Source organism: Leopardus geoffroyi, chromosome A3 (genome assembly GCF_018350155.1).
Source record: "Leopardus geoffroyi isolate Oge1 chromosome A3, O.geoffroyi_Oge1_pat1.0, whole genome shotgun sequence".
NCBI classification, from domain to species: domain Eukaryota; kingdom Metazoa; phylum Chordata; class Mammalia; order Carnivora; family Felidae; genus Leopardus; species Leopardus geoffroyi.
In genome coordinates, this window is record NC_059336.1 from 118,457,957 (window position 1) to 118,473,230 (window position 15,274).

Consider the following 15,274-nt stretch of genomic DNA (forward strand, 5'->3'; position numbering starts at 1 on the left):
CGTGGTCAGTGGATACCAGATTGGAAAGCACAGGTCTATACCATTAATTTGAGTGGCCAGATGAATATCTCCACATAAATTTTACAAGCACTTCAAACGTAACAGTTCATGTTCCGCCTCCTACCACACTCACAACTTCTGTCTAATGTTTCCTACATCGTTCAAAATGCCATCATCTTGTCATTCACTCAGGGTTAAAGTTGAGAAGTCATTTATTCATTTCACAAACATATAGGGAGCACTTACTAAATGCCACGCAGCATACTAGGCACAGGGGATACAAAGATAAGTACAGTCCTTGTAGGAAAACAATGATAATATTCATAATTAACTCTTGTATTTGAGATCCAATCAGGAAAAAAAGATTCACTCCCTTCTCTCTCTTTCTGCTTTACTTTCCACATCCAAACTTTCACCACAATACCTCCCTGAGGGCAAAGATTTTTGTCCCTTGCATTTACTGCTGTATCCATTGTGCCTACAGTAGCACCTTGTATATGGTGGTAGTGGGTGATAAACATTTGAGGAATGTATCCAGACCTCTCTCCTACCTTTCTGCTCTAATTCTTTAACTCCCTTTCCCCTTCTTCCCACTACATCATTAATAGAGCCTCCGATTGGCTTAGCTACCCAGGCAACTGCCATAGATGCTTCCTGGAGTTATTTTAAAGCTTTCCTCTCAGGGGGCGCCTGGGTGGCGCAGTTGGTTAAGCATCCGACTTCAGCCAGGTCACGATCTCGCGGTCCGGGAGTTCGAGCCCCGCGTCAGGCTCTGGGCTGATGGCTCAGAGCCTGGAGCCTGTTTCCGATTCTGTGTCTCCCTCTCTCTCTGCCCCTCCCCCGTTCATGCTCTGTCTCTCTCTGTCCCAAAAATAAATAAACGTTGAAAAAAAAAATTTTTTTAAAGCTTTCCTCTCAGAATGTGGTCCTGAGTCAGTCAGGTTACAGGATACAAAATCACCGTACAGAAATCCACTACATTTATATACACGAATAATGAACCATAGAAAGAGAAATTAAGAAAACGATCCCACTTATGATTGCACCAAAAATAATAGAATACCTAGGATTAAACTTAGGAGGTCAAAGACCTGCACTCAGAAAACTATAAAACACTGATGAAAAAACTGGAGATGGCACAAATGGAAAGGCATTCCATGCTCATGGCTCAGAAGAACAAATATTGTTAAAATGTCCATACTACCCAAAGCAATCTACAGATTTCATGCAATCCCTATCAAAATACCAATAGCATTTTTCACAAAACTAGAATAAACAATCATACAATATATATGGAACCACAAAAGGCCACGAACAGCCAAAGCAATCTTGAAAACACACACACCCACATACCCACAAATCTAGAGATACCACAATTCCACATTTCAAGATATACTAAAAAGCTATAGTAATCAAAACAGTGTGGTATTGGCACCAAAAACAGACACAGAGATCAAAGGAACAGAATAGAAAGCTCAGAAATAAACCCATGATTATATGGTCAAGTAATCCTCAACAAAGGAGGCAAGAATATGCAGGGGGGGAAAGACAGTCTGTTAAACAAATGGTGTTGGGAAAACTGGACATTTACATGCAAAAGAATGAAACTGGACCATTTTCTTACATCATACACAAAAATAAACTCAAAATGGATTAAGGACCTGAATGTGAAACCTGAAACCAAAAAAATCCTTGAAGAAAGCACAGGCAGTAATTTGACATTGACCACAGCAACATTTTTCTAGATATGTCTCCTGAGGCAAGGGAAACAAAAGCAAAAATAAACTATTGGGACTACATCAAAACAAAAAGCTTCTGCACAGTGAAGGAAACAATCAATGAAACTAAAAGACAACCTACTGAATGGGAGAAGATATTTGCAAATGACATATCCGATAAAGTGTATCTAAAATTCATAAAGAGCTTACAAAACGCAACACCAAAACCCACAAATAATCCAATTAAAAACGGGCAGAAGAGATGAATAGACATTTCTCCAAAGATGACATACAGATGGCCAGTAGACACATGAAAAGATGGTCAAAATCACTCATCATAATGGAAATGAAAATCAAAACTACTATGAGCTATCACCTCACACCTGTCAGAATGGCTAAAATCAGTAACACAAGAAACAAGTATTGGCAAGGATGTGGAGAAAAAGGAACTCTCACACACCGATGGTGGGAATCCAAGCAGGTGCAGCCACTATGAAAAACAGTATGAAGGTCTCTCAAAAAATTAAAAATAGAATTAACATATAATCCAGTAATTGTACTATTGAGTATTTACCCCAAAACTATGAAAATGCTAATTTGAAAGGGTCTATGCACACTATGTTTATAGCAACATTATTTACTGTAGGCAAATTACGAAAGCAGCTCAAGTGTCCATTGAAAGATGAATCAGTAAAGAATATGTGGTATACAGATACAATGGAATTCAGGCATAAAAAAGAATGAAATGATGCCATTTGCAACAACATGGATGGATCTAGAGAGTATAATGCTAGGCGAAATAAACCAGGCAGAGAAAGACAAATTCCACATGATTTCACTCATATGTGGAACTTAAGAAACAAAACAAAAGAACAAAGGAAAAATAAAAAGACAAACCATGGGGCACTTGAGTGGCTCAGTTGGTTAAGCGTCCCACTTCAGTTCAGGTCATCATCTCACAGTTTGTGAGTTCAAGCCCCACATTGGGCTCTGTACTGACAGTGCAGAGCCTGCTTCAGATCCTCTGTCTCCCTCTCTCTGCCTCTCATCCTGCTCCCAAAAATAAATAAACATTTTGAAAAAAAAAAAAAAAAAAAAAAAAAAAAGGACAAACCAAAAAACAGACCCAAGTATAAAGGTTTTTTTTTTTTAATGTTTATTTTTGAGAGAGAGGGGGGACACAGTGTGAGCAGGGGAGAGGCAGAGAGAGAGGGAGACACAGAATCTGAAGCAAGCTCCAGGCTCTGAGCTGTCAGCACACAGCCCCACATGGGGCTCGAACTCGTGAACCCCAAGATCATGACCTGAGCCAAAGTCCGATGCTTAACGGATTGATCCACCCAGGCACCCCCCCCCCCCCGCCGCCAGACTCTTAACTATAGAGAACAAATAGATGGTTATCAGAGGGGAGGTGTGGGGAGGGGATGGGTGAAATAGGTGAAGGGGATTAAAAGTACACTTATCATGATGAGCACTGGGTAATGTATAAAATTGTTGAATCATTACATTGTATACTTGAAACTAATATAATACTGTATGTTAACTATACTGGAATTAAAATTTAAAACTAAACTAAACTAAACTAAAATAAAATGTTTCTTCCCTAAAAGAAAAAAAGTGTGGTCCTTGGTCCAACAGCGGTAGCATCACCTGGGAGCTTGTTACAAAGGCAGAATCTCAATCCCTACCCCACAGCTACTAAATCAGAATCTACTTTTTTTAATTTTTAAGTTTATTTATTTATGTATGTATGTATGTATGTATTTATTTATTTATTTATTTATTTATTTATTTATTTATTTTGAGGGGGGGGAGAGAGAGAGAGAGAGAGAATGAGTAGGGGAGAGGCAGAGACAGAGAGAGAATCCCAAGCAGGCTTCATACTGTCAGTGCAGAGCCCGATGCGGGGCTCAAATTCACAAACCGGTAGAGCATGACCTGAGCCGAAATCCAGAGTCAGATGCTTAACTGAGAGCCGGGCACCCCCCCACCCCTGCCCGTTCTACTTTTTAACAAGACCCCCAGCTGATTGATTCATATGCATGTAACAGTTTGAGAAGCACTGCTCTAAAGCACAGATCTAAGCACATTTTTACCTGGCTCTAAGATCTTCGACATCTTTCAACTGCATACAGAATTAATATTTATAGGAAGTGTTCAGCTTGGCATTCGAAGCCCTCCACAATGTCATCTCTATCAATTTTCCAAACTTTTCTCTCACTCTCTCACTTTTCTTAACTCCGTTTAAGTTCAAGCACATCTCTTCAAACACATCCAACACTCTTCAGCTTCCCATGCTTTTCCCCCGTCTATTCCTTCCATCTGGAAGGTCTTCACTACTCTCCTTCATCCACACTATCCACCCTCAAAGCCCTACCCTTCCTCTGAAGCACAACTCAAACCTGAGCTATCCCAGAGGCATTTTATAGATCACCCTGCTTCAAAAGACTCTCTTTACCTCCCACCTCTTCAGCAATATTTATACTTCTATTAATTCATCATTTCCTCTTTCCTTGTGTTATGTACATATCTGACTGTCTCCCCCACTTCACCTCGAGCTCCTAGAAGGTGGGGATGGTGTTTTATTCTTCCTCAATGTCTAGTACACTGCCATATATAAATGGTGTTCAAGGTTTGTTGAAATAAACTGAAGCAGGGGGTGCACCTGGGTAGCTCAGTTGGTTAAGCATCCGACTCTTGATCTTGGCTCAGGTCATAATCTCACAGTTAGTGAGATGGGAGTCCCAAACTGGGCTCTGCACTGACATCGCAGAGCTTGCTTGGGATTCCCTCTCACCCTCTCTCTTCCCGTCCCCCACTCATGCATGCGTGTTCACTCTCTCAAAATAAATAAATATCTAAAAGAAAAAGAAATAAACTGAAGGGAACAGGATTGAGCATGACTTATAGGAAGACATCCATAGGCCCTATCTCAACTCCCCTCTTCCCCCCACCTAATTCTCCCCATGGTCCAAGACGTAGGGGTTTCCACGGCTTCAGGGGCAGGGACAGGGAGCAGTGAATTTCAAGGGACTGTTGCATTACATACCTCTGAGTCTGCCTTGACTGCCACATGCTCTGTGCTCTGTTTCCAAGAAAACAGCGCCCAAAGCCCCCAAACAAGGAAGCCAAATAATAGTGGAAGGCTGACATATGATGGCAGTGGGATGGCTAGCCCCCAAATCGGCGCCATTACTCAACCCCATGCCCCTCTCAGCCAAACAGTGTTCTCCCTCAAGGTTGTGACTATATATGACATCACAATGGACTTTCCAAGGTAAACCTGACAGGGCCCAGCCAATGTGCATGCTGCCCAAGTGTCTCTTCTGAGCCATGCCCATCTGCTGCTCCTTTTTGCAGCTGCTCACAGGCTCTGTCCTGACAGCCAATGCACAGGGAAGACCTCCTTTACAATTCCACTAAGATTGGGCTGGACAACTTGGCATAAAGTAAAGAGTATGGAAGCAAAATTTTAAAGAAGGCCTTCCATGTGGCCTGTCTTGTCCTATAAGCATCTTCTCTGGAACTAGTCATTCCCTAGAGGTCCAGGTATGGTGTCATATGTTCCCAGTTACAAATTAGAATAGAGGGTCAAGTACATTTAAGAAATCTAGGATATCTTCAGTAGATACTCTCAGAAAATCTGATATATATGGTTTCCCAACTCCAAGGTTTGACACATTTCTTAGTTGCTATAGCATTGAAACAGAGAAGAGATGTCACATAGGGAAATTAAATCACCTTAGAGGATTGCTGTATTCCAGAATCCATGGTCTCATTTTCCAAGTCTAGAACATATATTATGTCACTACACCCAGAGTTAACTGGATTCTTTATGGTTAATTCACTGTAAACAAAATTTATAAGGAATTAACTTGTGCTATAATCAAGAGAAATAAAACTGGCCAGGACATTTTTTTTTCTTATAGGAAAGTTAATCTGGAATATCAATTCAATTAAATAACTACTGAATAAAAGGCACTGTTGTAGAAAAAGACAATCATGCGGGGCGCCTGGGTGGCTCAGTCGGTTAAGCGTCTGACTTCAGCTCAGGTCATGATCTCACAGTCTGTGAGTTCAAGCCCCACATCAGGCTCTGTGCTGACAGCTCAGAGCCTAGAGCCTGTTTCGGATTCTGTGTCTCCCTCCCTCTCTGCCCCTCTCCTGTTCATGCTCTGTCTCTCTCTGTCTCAAAAATAAATAAAAACATTTAAGAAAATTTTTTTAAAAAGACAATCATGGTCTCTCAGTCTCTCACCTTATAGAATTCTCAGTCTACTGGGGCAGCCAAAGTAATATTCTCAAAAAGTCCATCAACAAGGAAGTGGTTAAATACACATGGTATGTCCATATTATGAAATACTTTGCAGTCACTATAAAAATCATAATTATAAAGAATTATACTTGTCATGCTGAGCACATACTATGTGGCAGGTGCTAGTATATGCCAGCCTAGAGTTCTAAGGTTAGGGATGGAGATACTGTTTTGGATCTTTTTTCCTTTTCTCCTTTCTTTCTTTAAAAAATTTTTTTTAATTTATTTATTTTTGAGAGACAGAGAGAGAGACAGAGACAGAGTGTGAGCAGGGGAGGGGCAGAGAGAGAGGGAGACACAATCCGAAGCAGGCTCCAGGCTCTGAGCTGTTAGCACAGAGCCTGACATGGGGCTCGAACTCACGAACTGTGAGATCATGACCTGAGATGAAGTCAGACCCTTAACGACTGAGCCACCCAGGAACCCCTGATTTGGTTCTTAAAACACATTTGTACGGTTTTACAAGCACCTTTTTCTATATGTACATAAAAGTTAGTTCTTCGTGTCTTGAAGATTTACTCACCATTATGTTTGAGTCATCTGCTATTTTCTACAGCTGAGATTCATTTTTATCATTTCATTGGATTGTATAACCACTGCATAACTTATTTATCCATTACAATATTGATGGACATTTGGCTTGTTTTCCAAGTTTGGCTTTTATAAACAATGCTGTTAAAAACATCCTTGTCCATGTATCTTGGTGCACCTTTGTTCCTATTTCTCTACGGCAGTGGTTCTCAAGTTTTAACATGCATCAGAATCATGTGAAAGGCTTGTTAAAACACAGATTGCTGTCTCTATCCTAGAGTTGTTGAGTAAGTTTGGAATAGAGCTCTGGAATTTGGCATTTCTAAGAAGTTTCCAGACGTTGCTGATGCTGCTGGACCAACGACTACATTTTAAGGTTCTCTGCTCTAGGGCATTTACCAAGGAGTGGAGTAGCTAGGTTATGGAGCATTTAGCATAACTTAAACTTTAGTAGACAGTGCTAAACTGCTTTTTCCCGAGTGGTTACGTCAACATTTCCACCAGTGGTGAATGGCAGGTCTTCCTGTTCCATTTTCATGCCAACATGTGGTATTTTCAGGCTGTTTAATTTTAGCCAATCTGGTATATGTGGAAATGGTATTTCATTGCTTAACTTAAAGTCCTCTGATTACTAAACTACTAACTTGTGAACACATTTTCATAAGTTAATTGGGCATTTTGTTTTTAGACACAATGCTACATTCCAGTTTCTAATATTTTGTTTGGGATTTTTGTTACCTCTTTTCATGAGCGAGACCATCCTGTAATTTTTCTCTCTTGTTCTTTGTCAGGCTTTCGGTATCAAGGTCATGCTAGACTCATGAGTTGAGGAATGTTCCCTCTTTTTTTTTTATTGTTATGAAAAAGTTTGCATAAAATTGGAACTATCTGATTCTTCAACATTTGGTACAACTTGTCACCAAAGCCATAAAAACCTGGAGTTTTCTTTGAGTGAAGGTTTTTGGCTAAATATTCAATTTATTTGAAGGTTATAATACTATTGAGAATTTGTAAATTTTTTTGAGTCTTCTATGGTGACTTATATTTTCTAGTAATTTTTCCATTTAATCTACATTTTCAAGGGGCGCCTGGGTGGCGCAGTCGGTTAAGCGTCCGACTTCAGCCAGGTCACGATCTCGCGGTCCGTGAGTTCGAGCCCCGCATCGGGCTCTGGGCTGATGGCTCAGAGCCTGGAGCCTGTTTCCGATTCTGTGTCTCCCTCTCTCTCTGCCCCTCCCCCGTTCATGCTCTGTCTCTCTCTGTCCCAAAAATAAATAAACATTGAAAAAAAAAATTTTTTAATCTACATTTTCAAATGTATCGATATAAAATTACCCAAATGCAGTACTGTCTCCTTGTTTTCATATTAGTTATTTGTGTCTTTCGTCTTTCCTTTTTTCCCTATCCTTGATCTATCTTGCTAGACATTTGTCCATTTTAGTTATTTCAAAGAGCCAACTTTCTGTATGTTTACTTTCTATTTCAATAATTTCTCCCTTTGCCTTTATTATTTCCTTACTTCTACTTTCTCCCTTGTCCCAGTTTTATTGAGATATAATTGACAATTCTACCTTCTTTGGATCTACTTTGCGTTTTTTTCTAACTTCCTGAGATAAATGCACTTTTAACCCTTTTTCCCTAATATATGCATTTGAAAGTATAAATTTCCTCTTAAGTACTACTTTAGTTTCATCCTGCAAGTTATGTAGAATTTTTAAAAATTTTTTAATGTTTATTTATTTTTGAGAGACAGAGACAGAGCACAAGCAGGGGAGAGACAGAGAGAGAGGGAGATACAGAATCCAAAGCAGGCTCCAGACTCTGGGGCTGTCAACACAGAGCCTGACGCAGGGCTTAAACCCACAAACTGTGAGATAATGACCTGAGCCGTAGTTGGATACTTAACCGACTGAGCCACCCAGCAGCCCCTGATATGTAGCATTTTTATCATTCTGTTCCAACTATTTTCTAATTTCCAGGATGATTTTTTTCTTTGATTCATGGGTTATTTGGTAGTTCATTTTAAGTTTCTAGACATATGGGGAATTTTCTTTTTTTTTTTTCTTTTCAAATTTTTATTTAAATTCTAGTCAGTTAACATACAGTGCAATATTGGCTTCAGAAGTAGAATTCAGTGATTCATCACTTACATAAAACACCCAGAACTCATCACAAGTGCCCTCCTTAATACCCATCAACCATCTAATCTAGCCCATCTCCCACCCCCTTCCCTCCATCGACCCTGTTTGTTCTCTATCTTTAAAAGTCTCTTATGGTTTGTTTCCCTTTCTCTTTTTTTTCCCTCCTCCCATATGTTCATCTGTTTTGTTTCTAAAATTCTGCATATTAGTGAAATCATGTAGTATTTGTCTTTCTCTGACTTATTTCACCTAGCATAACACACTGTAGCTCCATCCACGTCATTGCAAATGGCAAGATTTCATTCTTTTTGATGGCTGAGTAATATTCCATTGTGTTGTGCATGTGTGTGCATGTGCGTGCGTGTGTGTGTGTGTGTGCGTGTGTGTTTTCTTTATCCATTCATCAGTCAATAGACATTCAGTCTCTCTCCATAGTTTGGCTATTGCTGATAGTGCTATTATAAACATTGGGGTGCATGCACCCCTTCAAATCTGTATTTTTGTATCCTTTGAATAAATACCTAGTAGTGCAATTGCTAGATCATAGGGTAGTTCTAGTTTTAACTTTTTGACAAACCTCCATACTGTTCTCCAGAGTGGCTGCACCAGTTTGCATTCCACCAAGAGTGCAAGAGGGTTCCCCTTTCTCTACATCCTCGTCAACATCTGTTGTTTCCTGGGTTGTTAATTTTAGCCATTCTGACAGGTGTGAGGTGGTATCTCATTGTGGTTTTGATTTGTATTTCCCTGATGATGAGTGATATTGAGCATCTTTTTTTTAAGTTTATTTATTTATTATTTTGAGGGTGGGGGGCACAGAGAGAGAATCTCTCACTGTCAGCACAGAGCCTGACTCAGGGCTCGATCCCATGAACCATGAGATCATGATCTGAGCCGAAATCAAGAGTTGGACACTTAACCAACTGAGCCACCTACGTGCCCCTTGACCATCTCTTCATGTGTCTGTTAGCCATCTGAATGTCTTCTTTGGAAAAGTGTCTATTCATGTCTTCTGCCCATTTCTTCACTGGATTATTTTGGGGGAGGGGGGTTGAGTTTGATAAGTTCTTTATAGATTTTGGATATTAACCCTTTATCAGAGACATGGGGATTTTCTAGTTATTTAACAAAGTTGCACTGTGGCCCAAACTGTTCACAAAATCCTAGTATTCCTAGTTTCTGGTCAGTTAAAAAAATTCTTGGGGCGCTGACAGCACAGAGCCTGCTTGGGATTCTCTCCCTCTTTCTCTGTCCCTTCTACACTCACATGCTCTCTGTCTCTCTCAAAATAAATAAACTTTTAAAAATATTTTAAAGCTTATTTGTGGAGATGCCTGGGTAGTTCAGTTGGTTGAATGTCCAACTCTTGATTTCAGCTCAGATCATGATCCCAGGGTTATGGGATCAAGCTCCACATTGGATGCCTCACAGAGCCTACTCAAGATTCTCACTCTCTCTCTCCCTCTGCTCCTCTCCCCTGCTTGAGCTGTCTCTCTAAAAAAAAACAAAACAAAAACAAACAAACAAACAAACAAAACAAACAAAACAAAACAAAACAAAACAAAACAAATAGGGGTGGCTCAGTTGGTTAAGCTTATGACTCTGGTTTTCGACTCAGGTCATGATCTCACAGTTCATAGGATCAGGCCCCATGTCAGGCTTGGCATTGACAGTGGAACCTGCTTGGGATTCTCTCTCTCTCCCTCTCTCTTTGCCCCTCCACTGCTCACACACACTCTCTTTTTCTCTCTCAAAAATAAATAAGTAGGGGCGCCTGGGTGGCTCAGTCAGTTAGGCGTCCGACTTCAGCTCAGGTCACGATCTCACGGTCTGTGGGTTCGAGCCCCGCCTCGGGCTCTGGGCTGATGGCTCAGAGCCTGGAGCCTGCTTCCGATTCTGTGTCTCCCTCTCTCTCTGCCCCTCCCCCGTTCGTGCTCTGTCTCTCTCTGTCTCAAAAATAAATAAAAAACGTTAAAAAAAATTAAAAATAAATAAATAAATAAATAAATAAATAAATAAGTAAATAAACAAACTAACTTAAAAAAAAAAATCCTATTTTAAAAAATTCTTCGGGCACCTGGGTGGCTCAGTCGGTTAAACATCCAACCTTGGCTCAGTTCATGATCTCACGGTTCATAGGTTCGAGCCCTGCGTCAGGCTCTGAGCTGACAGCTCAGAGCCTGAACTCGCTTCAGATTCTGTGTCTCCCTCTTTCTCTGCCTTCTCCTGCTCACGCTCTGTCTCTGTCTCTGTCTCTCTCTCAAAAATAAGTAAATATTTTTTAAAATGCTAGGGGCGCCTGGGTGGTGCAGTCGGTTAAGCGTCCGACTTCAGCCAGGTCACGATCTCGCGGTCCGTGAGTTCGAGCCCCGCGTCGGGCTCTGGGCTGATGGCTCAGAGCCTGGAGCCTGTTTCCGATTCTGTGTCTCCCTCTCTCTCTGCCCCTCCCCCGTTCATGCTCTGTCTCTCTCTGTCCCAAAAATAAATAAACGTTGAAAAAAAAATTTAGAAAAAATAAAATGCTTATAAAAAATAAAAAATAAATTTAAAAAATTCTTTGTGTGCTTAAACATAAGATATATTCTGCAGGTGTTAAAAATAGTCTTTTCAGAGTTTTCCCTTCTACCTGTGTCAGGTTGGGGGAGGGGTTGGGCAGAAGTGTCTCTGTGACTGATCAATTCTGCACATTGTTTATTTACTTATTTATTTATCCAGACCAACATGGGTTTGGATCCCACAAAGCTGGGATCATGACCTGAGCTGAAACCAAAAGTTGGTTGCTCAACCGGCTGAGCCACCCAGGCGTCCCAATTCTTCTCATCTTGATGTTCAAATCTATATTATTCCCTAAACTTCTGTCTGCTTTTTTCCACCAATTACTAAGTATGTAAAATTTCTCATGATTGGGGATTTGTTTATTTCTCCTGTAACTACTGAGGATACTCACCTTACGTATTTAAAAAAAAATTTTTTTATTCTTTATTTTTGAGAGAGATACAGAGTGCGAGCTGGGGAGGAACAGAGAGGGAGACACAGAGTCCGAAACAGGCTCTAGGCTCTGAGCTGTCAGCCCAGAGCCGGACGCGGAGCTCAAACTCATGAACAGCAAGTTGATGACCTGAGCCGAAGTCGGACGCTTAACCGACTGAGCCACCCAGGCACCCCTGCTTTGTATATTTTTAAGTGTTATTTAAAATCATAAGTTATTCCTGGTGAATTAAATCTTGTATTACTATGAAGACCCTCCTTATCTCTAATGATACTTTTTGCCTTTAGTTCTTTTGTCCGATACTGATATTGCTATAGCAATTTTCTTTTGTTTGATATTTGCATAGTATATCTTTTCCCATTCTTTTACCTTCAACCTTTCTATATCTTTTCGTTTCAATATTGGATAAATAAACAAAATCTAAATATATGTTATTTTCAAGAGACACATCTAAAACAAATAGGTTTTGGGGGCACCTGGGTGCTCAGTCAGTTGAGCGTCTGACTCTTGATTTCAGCTCAGGTCATGATCCCAGGTTCATGAGATCCAGTCCCATGTCAGGCTCTGCGCTCAGCATGGAGCTTGCCTGAGATTCTCTCTCCCTCTGCCCCTCTCCGTCACTCATGTTCTCTCTCTCTGTCTCTCTCTCTCAAATATTAAAAAAAACAAAAAAAACAAAAAAAAAACACTGAAACAAATAGATTCTAACTGGAGCATTGATAGAGTAGGCAGTTAGTTAGACATGTGCTAGGGGCAAGGACTGTGATAAATAGGTTACATATTAGAAGCCTAGAGAAACAATATCCTGACTTTGTGGCTTCCAAGACCTCTGTGCTAACAGATCAAGAGCCACAGGTGCAGCACAGGCCCCTCTCCTCTTCTACCTCTGCCCCAAGGTAACCCCTAGACTCATTATAATGTATTTGCATTGTGGTTTTAGCCTTCCCTCCACCCCAAACACAGGGGAAGGCTGCCCTAACTGTTATGGTACAAACCTTGTAGGGTCAAAAACTCCCCCTCCCAACCTGTGGGAAGAGTCCCCCAAAAGATTGCAAGCAGCCTCCTTCAGAGACCACCTCACCCTGTCCACGACCCAAAACCCTGACCCCCCATAGAAAGAAAAGATCCCTGTAGCCTCAGGGCAGTTGCTACCTGGGGGCCTGCCTGCTCTCCCACTTTCAGCGTGTACTGTCCTTGATACGCTGCTTTGTGCCTGCTACTTTCCTTCTATCTTTATTCAAGCACAGATCCCCATGTAAATCTTTCGTGGGGATTCCAAGAACCAAGACCTCCATTCATGCAACACAGATTCTCCCACCTGTAACAACATGTATTCCATGTTGCTACTATTTTTCTCTTTCCATATGCTGTTCTTTGAAAGCAAGCCCCTATGTGTAGCCCACAGTGGGGATGGAGGGAGTGAGGGGTTGTTAAGCTTCATCTCTCGGAGTAGGGTATATCGACATGCATTATTTGGAATTCTTGTATAGGGAAGATTTGTTTCTTCCTCTTATTTATTCAATTATCTTGTTATATCCGAATGAACTCATGCATACTTATCCTGTACTTTGTGTTACAGTCCAATACTGTATTATTTATTCTGCTGCTCAAATTGTTCCAGCTTTGCCCATTGGGAGGCTCTCTTAGGTTGGGTCTTGTGTCCCTTTGATATGACCTCATCCTTTTGTTTTTACGAGCATTTCTTTACTTTCTGGCACTACAAGATGCTCCCGGCTCCCCTTCCTGTCTCTTCCACCCAAGTCATAGCACCACAGCTACTAGTTGACAGGTAAGCCCAGTTCTTCTCTCTTCCAAGATGGTAGCATTTCCCACTACCTAGATGCATGCAGTGCCTAGGATTTGACCCACTTGTCCATACCAGAGCTGAGTCTGGATTGGATCTTAGACATTTTGCTGTATTCATAGGGCCATCCCTGGAGCCAGATTTGGGGCCCCTCTATCTCCTACCTGGTCCCAACATCTTCCTTCAGCCTTACTGTTCCATGTGCCTGGACCCAACCTGTCTAATATTCAAGACCATTCATGAAAGATCAGCTGATTTGGATGGAAGATCCTGGGTTTCACTTTTTAATATATTAAGTTTGAAGTACATGCAATAGCCAAATATCTTGTACCCTTTCTCTCTTACTTTTGATCCAGCAAATGAGTGTAGCAGGAAATTGTTTCCTTCATCTTCCACAATCCAACCTCGTCTTCTGAACTGACCTTTAGTCATTTCAACAGAATTACTGCATTGTGTTGATAATAGATTACTCTCTAGCTTTCTTACCCTCAGAAGTTTGCTTTCTCCAAAATAATGGTAAGTGTTGTCACCCAACCATTTGTCTCTGGATAATTCTAAATTTTTTTTTATTAGTTTTCTTTATTTTTGAGAGGCAGAGAGTGTGTGGTGGAGGGGCAGAGAGAGAGGGAGACACAGAATCCGAAGCAGGCTCCAGGCTCTGAGCTGTCAGCACAGAGCCTGATGTGGGGCCCGAACTCGTGAACCATGAGATCATGACCTGAGCCGAAGTCGGATACTCAAACGACTGAGCCACCCAGGCATCCCTGTCTCTGGATAATTCTAAAAAAAAATCTTTAAACCTCTTTAGTTCTGCCTTGAGGCCAGATTCCATTGACAATGATCTGACTCTCTGATACTGGAACCACACACAAGTACCAGTTTCCAAACATGCCCAGGTTTTCTTTGGATGTTCCTTCACCCCACCCCGACCTCCTCTTCCCCAAAATTTTTCTAACTGTTGGCCTACTCTGTAATCTCCCCCCAAATAATTCTGGCAGCAATCTGTACCTAGCCTGCTGTTCTAATCTACTTCGACTCTCTCTGTCTTGTTTGGGAATTGCTCATATGTGCTTGTGAATTCCTAGTGGGTGGGGATTCAGACCGTAGCCATCTTTGTGACCTCCATAATGCCAGACTGCATCCAGCCTCTCCTCCACCTTGTTCATAACAGCTGAATATCATACACAACTGTACAAGAATTGAATTCACTCGCTATCTTTGTACCATCCAAGAACTTGGCAAGTAAAACAAAACAAAACAAAACAAAACAAAACAACCTCTGGACTTCTAGAACCGTCCTGCATCCAACCTTGGAGAAATCTGACCTTACACCATATCCATTTCACATGTGGGAGTGAGGCTACTGCACATGTTGGCATCATCAACAGGATCATGGGGTACTCTGCCCTCTCCAGTGCTCGAAAGCAGGGTATCTTCTCTGACTTGACCCTGTTCACGGTGCCAAGAAGAGAGAGGAATTTACCCAATGAAAACACAAGGGAGAGAGTTCTGGGTAAAGAGAAGCAGAGAGCCTCTGAAGGACCCTTTCCTCACTTTACGCATCTTGAGCTGCAGACTTAGGAAGAAGCATTTGTGGAGGATGAAACCCAAAAGGATGATGCTGAGAAGGCACCATGGGAATGGCGGTTGAGGAAAGCGGTACCAGTTAAGGATCTAAGGCACCAGGTACATGTCGATGTACAACAGGAAAAGAGAACTCAGATAGAGGCCCACAGATACTTCGAGGGCATTTATGGCTACCTTTAAAAGGTTGAT